Below are 9,416 nucleotides of genomic sequence, written 5' to 3'. Positions count from 1 at the left end.
TACTTTTCCATCTTTTTTAGGAACTGGAACTATATTGGCTACCCATTCTGGGTACTTAGCCACTTGTAGAAAACCTGCATCAAATTGTTTCTTCACCTCCTCTTTAATCTTTAGTAGCATTTCGAGCTTCATTCGTCTCAGTTTCTGTTGAACTGGCTTACATTCTGGCCTTAGAGGCAATCTGTGCTCCACTATCTCTGTGCTCAGCCCTGGCATATCCTGATAAGACCAAGCGAATATATCTACAAATTCTCAGAGTAGGTCTGTCAGTCGTTGCCTATCTTCAGATGAAAGTGAAGTGCCCATTCTGACCTCTTTCCTATTTTTTACATCTCTCAGATTCACTAAGTCTACTAACTCTTGATGGGGCTCAATCGGCTTATTTTCTTGTTCAATCATCCTCATTAGGTCCGGAGGCATAACATATTCTTCAGAATTCTCTTCATTATCAAATTCATCAGTGTTAATTGAATTCTCAAAGCTAACCTCTTGATTGTTATCATGATTATCCTCATGTTCATTTAAAGACCTGCAATTGAATGAAATGGGATATGTTGGCAAGATGTGTTTGGGAAGATGGAAATAATGAAAACACAAGAAGAAATGAATGAAAATGCATACTTCCTAACTTTATTAAAAATAATAAATGATGAATGGCCCGAACAAAAAGATCACCCCAATGCCTTGGGCAATAGCTATTGGGATGCTACAATTACATTGCATCTAAATCAAAAGTCGAAGGCATCTCGATAACACTCCAATTGTTCAGCTCATAATCTGGTGGACAGAGACGAACCCACACTTCTTGATTTACCCTCACCTCATCTTCAACAGCATTAATGGCTAACTGGGCAAAATCATCTTCCATACTTTTTCTAGCATCTGGGTTCATGAATCCTCCAGGTCTGAAGGTTTCATACAAGTGTGGGATAAACATTAGTCTTGGTGTCTTTCTTGATGGCCTCCTTTTGACTTCCCACTCTGCCATCTCATAGCCTAAGCCTGCCCTATCGCTATTGTCTGCTATTGTTGGAGGTTCTTTAATTCTCTGTAAATTTTTGCCTAGCCCTAGTCCTGGACACCAGCCTTTATTGATGACTTGGCTCACCACTATATTTGAAAAAGGCTGATTTTGGAATCCTTCACCTACAGTATTGACCAATTCAAAAGATCGATAGGAGCATTCCAATGCTTCTTCAGCAGCCTCTACATATGGAGTGTTCAATGGTTGAGTCACCAGCATGTCTTCCTCCCCAACTACTACTACCAATTGACCTTCTACATTGAACTTGATCTTTTGATGTAAAGTAGAGGGCACAGCTCCTGCCATGTGAATCCATGGTCTTCCTAATAAACAGCTGTAGGAAGGAGAGATGTCCATCACTTGAAATTTTATATTGAAGGTGCATGGCCCAATTTGTAAGGGCATCTCAATATCTCCCAAGACTTCTTTTCTGGTCTCATCAAAGGCTCTCACAATCATCTGACTATCTCACATATGAGAATAGTCGATGGGTAGCCTTGCCAAAGTTGACATAGGCATGACATTGATGGCTGAACCATTATCGATAAGGACTTTAGCTATGATATGGCTCTGGCACTTTACTGTGATATGCAAGGCCTTAGCATTTCTCTTTCCCTCCAAAGAAATCTCATCATCACTGAATGAAATGTGATTTGGCATGACTAAGTTTCCAGCCAAGTGATTCACATATTCAACAGACACGTTATGTGCCACGTATGCCTGATTCAACACTTTCAGCAAGGCATTCCGATGTGGCTCTGAGTTCAGCAACAGTGATAACAATGAGATTCGAGCTGGCATTTTATTCAACTGTTTCACAACTGAATATTCGCTATGTTTTACCAGCTTCAAGAATTCACAAACCTCCATTTCTGATACTGGCTTTAGCTGATCTTCTTCAGGCTCTATCTCTGGATTATTTCATCTTTCTCCTTCTTTAGCCTTCTCCCTTCTAGCCTTCTCTAGCATTTCTGGGGTGTAACATCTCCCACTTCGAGTAATGCCTCCTACACCAGTAATATTGGAAGCATCAGCTTTAGAGACCTCTTCTTTTTGCCTCTGCACTACAATGTCACATCCATATCTCCAGGGCACAGCTTTATCATCTTTGTATGGAAAAGGAGTCGGGACTTTAAAAGTTACCGGCCTAGGGAGGAGCTTGTCTATGACTGATTTTGGTTTGTTTCCACATCGAATTGTCACTGGTTTGGGAAACAGCTTTTCAGGCCTATCAGTCATGCACACCTCAGCATTCTTCAAGCTTTCTTTTTCTTCGTAGACCTCCATCTGATGTGAATTCAAAAGTTTTTGCACCTCTCGGTGAAACTGTTTATAGGTCTCAATGGAGTGGCCTCTTGTCCCACTATGATACTTACAACTAGTACCAACTATATATGCTCCATGATAGCTGTGTGGACTTACCAGTTGTATCATGTCTGCTTTTCGTAAGACATCAAATAATTGATCGGGAGGTGTCTTAATATCTACCACCTCTTTCTTCACTTGGCGCTCATGCTCTTCCCCTATAGCATTCACATTATGATTTGGCAAAGGATTGCCACTAACATTTGGTGCAGTCATCCCTCTAGTATCAAAGCAGATCATCCCATCCTTAATCAACCGTTGCACTTTATATTTCAGGGTAGTGCAATTTTTGGTGGAGTGACCAGCAATCCCATAATGGTAGTCACAGTGGGCAGTGGGATCATACCACTTAGGGTAAGGTGGCTTGAGGGGTTCCAATTTACTTGGAGCAATCAAATGATTGTTGTAGAGCTCCTTGTATAATTCCGTATAGGTCATGGGAATAGGGTCAAAAATAGGTCTTTCGCGAGTGGTTCGTTGCTCCCGCGAGCCACCAGCAGGGTTAGTTGGGCGAATTTGTGGTTTTGGGGTAGGTTGAATGTTAGAACTGTACATGATGTTTTGGGGTCTATGAGAGGTTTGATAGGTTTGGGGGTATGGTGGTTGGTATGGGTGAAAAGAAGTGTTATTTACAGTGGGGTGATAGGGCAGATATTCTGGTGGGGGGTAGGGCGAATAACCCCTAAGTTGCTGTCTATCAAAGCTCACAGCCTGAGCTTCAGTTTCTTTTTTCTTTGGGATTCTTTTGCTAGATGCTTCATTCCCTTCTAGCTTGCCATTCTTGATGGCACTCTCAATGATTTCTCCCGAAATTACCATATCGATAAAATTCTTTGTTGCATTCCCTATCATCTTTTCATAATAGGGAGGTTTTAAAGTGCTAACAAATAGCACTGTAGTTTCTTTCTCGGTCAGAGGAGGTTGTACCTGAGAAGCAATATCTCTCCACCTCTGGGCATACTCTTTAAAAGATTCGTTTGCCTTTTTCTCCAGACTCTGCAAAGACAAACGATCTGGGGCCAAATCGATGATATGTCGGTATTGACTGATAAAGTCATGTGCCATATCGCTCCACGAGCGAATGTGAGTCCTGTCCAGCTGAACATACCATCTGGCCGCAGAGCCAGTAAGACTGTCTTGGAAAACATGCATCAAGAGTTTCTCATCCTGTGCATGAGCTGCCATCTTCCTGCAATACATGGTGATGTGGGTTTTGGGGCACTTTGTACCATCATATTTTTCAAATTTTGGTACCTTGAACTTATGGGGGATAACCACATCAGGAACTAAGCAGAACCCAGCGGCATCTACTGACCCATAGAAGCTAAATCCTTCCACAGCCCTTAGCCTTTGCTCTAGCATGCTAATCTTGGAACTTTCTTCAGCCTCTACTCTCATCTTTTCCTTCTCTTTCTCTTTTAAATCATCTAGATCAGGAATTGGTTCTACTGCCTTTTCAGTGAAGACAGGATTTATATAGCTATTATACTGCCCGGGGTTGAAAGTCGATGGCATTCCAGGATATGTTGGATATGCGAAGTGTTGTGGTGGGACCTCTTGAGCAGACTGAGCTTGAGGTGGGCCAAAACCTGGAGGGTACAGGGGGTCAGCTATTTCTTGTAATGGGGGAATTTGCTGGCTTGTACTTCCTTCAACTCCTTTTCCTTTGTTCATGTTATTAAGAGCCTCCAGAATCTTGCTTAGCTCACCCTCAATCTTCTCTTGGGCTTTCTCTATCTTTTCAAATCTTTGGGAATTTTCCTGCTCCATTTGCCTTACTCTGAATCTGGTGTTGAATCGATGAGTAGGATTTTCGCTAGACGGAGCTATCCTGGAACCTTGAGTACCATATCTTAGAATCAGTAAATTGGCATGATCATCACATGGTTATTTTGTAAGTGTAATGAATGAGAATGCAATGAATGAGAATGTAATGAATGAGAAATGCATGTATGCAAAGAAACATTTGCCTCAAAACGGTATTCAACTAAAAAATTTCATTTATTCCAAAAAAACTTTGGTCTACATTGAGTTTATCATCCTAGCATTATAGCCATAAAATTGTTTGATCTGTTCATACTGAGCTTTGGCCTCTTCTATGAAGTTCAAGAGACGCTGTCCATGTTCTCCTACTGGAGCCACCACTTGTCTTAATGCCTCTGCCTCTTCCACCATCTCTCTTGCCTTACGCACCCCTTTATGAATTTGGGCTGTTAAGTGCTCAATGTATTTCTGCCTCCCTAGGTTCTCTCTTTTACCACACCAGACTTGGTATGATAATTCTCTATGTTCTCTAACCAATGCAGCAATGTGGTCTCCTTGTTCATCCAACCTTTGACTTAGCCCGCTCAAATAACTGTTTAGCATGTTAATTTCTGCCTGTGCTTCAGTACTTTCTTCTTCTAATTCGGTATACTCTTGCTTCAGTCTTGTGTTTTCCTCAGTCAGCTCGACAATGGTTATCCCTTTGGCCCTTTCTCTCACACATAGCCTCTTATGCTCCTGGTGTAACCTTGCTAGATCTTCAGTAGCTGCATCACGTTCTCTAGCAATCTTATGAACTTTAACTTCATAATTTTCAGCTCTACCTTTCCACTGGGCTTTTTCTTCTTGAAGTTCTTGAATCTCTTTCTTTAACTTGATCTTTTCAAATTCAAACTCTTTTGTTGCCAGCTTTAACTCTGATGGTATCTCTTCAAGCTTTTCTTCTGTCGGTGGTTGAGAGACTTCATAAGTGAATACCATTTCTTGTCTTCTCTTTGTTCTCCAAACCAAGTAACCTGGAGTGACTTTTTCAGTGAATGGTCCAGGACTCACTTTTTGGGGATTTTTCCATGCTTTGATCATCCCATTCATCCTCTGAAATGCTTTAGGCTCACTATAAGAGAAATCTAACTGATGAAGCCCATAAGTCATAGGAATAAACTGTTCTCCTCCCAATTGTCTCCTCACTAAGAACGGTGCATAATTCGTCACTCCCCATAAATCTAGAAGTGGAACCACTGTATTATCTCCACATTGGTATAACATAGGCTCTCGATTCATCCATGGGGCTAACCATCTCACTTTGGCACCTTCCAACTTTTGCAAGAAAGTTATCCATTCTTGTTTAGACTTCTGCTTTGACCACCCACTTTCACAGAACTCTTTGATCGGAAAGCGATTACGGACATAAATCTTCAAGAAAGCCCCATTTCCTTGTTTAAAATGGCTTTTCATCCATACGTACAATAGCTGTATGCATCCTATGAAGCGCCCTCCATTTCGACGACAATAACTCAAAGATCTGATAGTCTCTGCTAATATTACCGTTGAAGGATTACAGCCATTGATCACACTCTCAAAGAAATCAACCACTGCTATCTCAATATGTCCCAAAACCTTTGAAAAGATTACCAGTCCGTATATAGCCAAGGCAAATATGTCTAACCCTCGTTCTTCATTGATGTGTTGCATCAGAAACTCATGAAAGAACTTCCAAGGTAAGCAAACCTGTTCTTGTTTCTTTTTTGTATGAGAATCCACAACTTCCTTGTCTATCCCCATGAGTTGAGCCAGACTTTTAAAAAATCCTGACTTATGTTTTTTGACATATATCTTGTCAGGAGTCTTTAGATGCAAACCCAATAAGATCGAATATTCTTCTATGGTGGGAGTCATATCAGCTTCGTTAAAGATAAAACACCTGTATGCAGGATCCCAGAATTGTGTTGCAGCTCTAATTAGTTGATCATCAACAGCCACTGCTAGAAGGTGTGCTATATGCCCATGCTTCTGACAAAACTGCCCTTGTCTTGACAGACTCATCTTTTTCCAGATGTCAACCAAATCTTCTAAATTGTTCTGTTTGAGGAGGACAGATGTTTCTTGAGACAGAGTAGACTCATACCTAATTGGCAAGCAATCTCCCATCTTCAATTGAGTCTTTTCTGATAGGGCCCTTACTTCATTAGGTGTCTCACAGGGTGCTAATACTGATGAAGAGCAAACTAGGCGTTCATTGGTGTCCATGAAAAAAATTTGTTGAAGACCGTTTTTCAAGCAAATGTTCTTTTATGCAACCTTATGATATGCGTATGAACCAATGCAAAAGAAATAAGAAAAAGGTTAGTATACCCAGAAAAAGAACAAATAACTAAGTAATTTTACACATCACACATCACACAAAATAAAAGGGATGAATCCTATGCTTTTGGTCAATTCTAAAAAGGAAGAGTGATAGCTCTATCTATAGGTTAGGCATTCTTAAGGTTCACTATATGTGATTTTAGGGTCAAAGTCTAAAGGTCCTCAAATTGTTCCTTACATCCTTGTCCATCACAGACTAGTAAGGCACCCTAATCCTCACCCATTACAGGCTACAAGCGGAAAATGTTCAATTTGAGTGGGAGTATTTCGCTAGCCACTGCGGAGGTATTAGACCTCACGAAAGCAATAGATACTTTACTCCCTCCTAGAGGGACGGAGCTCGGGTGTAGAGCTTATGTTATGCACATGCACATGAATGACATAATTAACAAGATAAATAAACAGGAATGAATAATAACACATATATACAAAAATGGTTCAATTTTATTAGGCTTTTGGATAACACAAATTATTTGCTGGCCTGACTCTCAAAGTCCCCAGTGGAGTCGCCAAGCTGTCGTAACGTCTAGATCCGGGGATCTATCGCTAGACATTGACTTTTAGGGAGTCGCCACCAATCTTTTTTATCTAGGTGCGATTGGCCACCTATGGAATCTGTCCTTCAAGGGAACACCTAAGTTTAAGGGCCCCTAAAAGAATAGGTTCGGGTCTACTAACCAGAACAGGGTTCGGGAGTTCGATTACGTGTGAGGAAGGTTATAGCACCCTCACAACGCCCATCAAAAGATGGTACCAGCTTGAATTTGTGTTATCCAAAAACCTTAAAAATTTACCAAGTAATTAATTATTGGAAACTTTTCTCAATTGACTCTAATACTTTTAGCAGAAAATTGAGAAAATTCCCTCACCTCAAGAGTATGCAAGAAAAACTACTGTTTCACTTACAGAGGCTCCGTCGTCGAATTATTTAAAGAAAAAAAACAAAATCAAAATTAAGATAGAAAGGAAGGAAAGAATGATTTTTTTTTTAGGGAAAATTGATACTTTCAACTTTTCCCTAAAAATATTTTTTGAAAATTTCGATTTTCAAGGAAAATTGATACTTTCAACTTTTCCTCAAAAACCCCCTTTTTTTGAAAATTTATTTCTAAAGAAAATTGATACTTTCAACTTTTCCCCAAAAATATTTTTTTTGGAAATTTCGATTTTCAAGGAAAATTGATACTTTCAACTTTTCCTCAAAAACCCTTTTTTTTGAAAATTTATTTCTAAGGAAAATTGATACTTTCAACTTTTCCCCAAAAATAGTTTTTGGAATTTTATTTCTAAGGAAAATTGATACTTTCAACTTTTCCCTAAAAATATTTTTTTTTGAAATTTATTTCTGAGGAAAATTGATACTTTCAACTTTTCCCCAAAAATATTTTTTGGAAATTTATTTCTAAGGAAAATTGATACTTTCAACTTTTCCCTAAAAATATATTTTTTTTGGAATTTTTTTATTTTTATTTAAAGAAAATAAAATAATAAAAAATAAATAAAAAGAATATTACATAAACCTAATCTAATAAATAAAAAATGAAATAAACAAATAAACAAAGGAAAAAAAATTCAAAGAAAAAAAAAAAAAAAAAAACCTGGAGCGGCTCGGATCGCGGCTCGGCTAAAGGCAGGAAAACGGCTCGGGGGGGAGCGGCTTGGCGGCTTGGCTCGGCTCAGCTCGGCTCGGAGGGGGCTGGCACGCGCGGGTCAGAAAGCGGGTCGACGCCCGGGTCGGGTTGCGGCAAAACGCGCGGATCCTCTGGGTTACTTAAGGCCAAAACGACGTCGTTTTGGGAGGGTATAAAAGGCACCTTCCTCCATTTTTCGGCAGAACGCTCCTCCCCCTCTCTCTCTCTTCTTCCTTTTTCTCTCCCTTCTCTCTAGAAACCGAAGAACACCGGTGCCGGATTCTGGAAATTTTCGCCGGAATCTGGAAATTTCACCGGAAGTTGGCCGGAAAGTCGCCGGTTTCTGGGATTCTTTGTCGGAAACTGGGCAGGTCGCCGGAAACTTCAATGTTGGTCGGAATTTTCGTCGAAAAATTCAAACTTCGTCGGAATTTTCGCCGGAATCTGGAAATTTCCCAGAAATTTCCAGAAAAAATTTTCGCCAAAAATTTCTAAAAAATTTTTCTCACTCCTAGAACACTCCTAAACTTTTTCTAACTTCCTATACGCCTCCTTTTCTCTCAAATCAGTAGCTTTGCTTACTGTTTTCTGTGTTCCTTGCATTCTGTTCCAGAGTCCCTTTTATAGGGATTGATCAGGAGTTCCTGATCAATCCCAATTCCTCCTTGGACGGGAATTCAATCTTTGAATCCCACTGGACTCTTCTGATTGAATTCCCATTTCCAATGGGATTCTTCAGCCTTCAATCTCAGCCCTCCAAAATTAAAATCAAAATAAATAAAAAATACTAGATAATTAGAAAAGATAAATCAAAAGATATTATAAAAAAAATATCTGATAATCAGGAAAAATCAGAACAGATAAAAAAAATAATAATAAATATATAACTATATACAAATAAATCTAATCTAATAAAAAATAAATAAATAAATAAATATATACATAATAATAAAATACATAAAATACATAAAATATAAAATAATACAGGACAAATTGAATTGGGCCCTACCCATTTGGGCCAGGCCCAATTGATCTGGGCCGGACCCAATTGGGTGTCTACAAAGCCTGTTTTTTAGTGAAAAGATATATTTAACAAGAAGAAATTGATTATGAAAAAACTTTCTCTCCTGTTGTGAGATTTACCTTGATATGTTTAATTCTAGCCATTGTAAACAATTTAGATTTGAAGTTATATCAAATGGATTTGAAAACTGCCATTTTAAACGGAGGACTAGAAGAGGAAATCTATATAGAACAACCTATAGGTT

The sequence above is a fragment of the Durio zibethinus genome, chromosome 18, assembly GCF_047325235.1.
Source record: "Durio zibethinus cultivar Kanyao isolate XHJ-2024 chromosome 18, ASM4732523v1, whole genome shotgun sequence".
Taxonomy (NCBI): domain Eukaryota; kingdom Viridiplantae; phylum Streptophyta; class Magnoliopsida; order Malvales; family Malvaceae; genus Durio; species Durio zibethinus.
Note: the sequence above shows the minus strand (reverse complement) of the source record.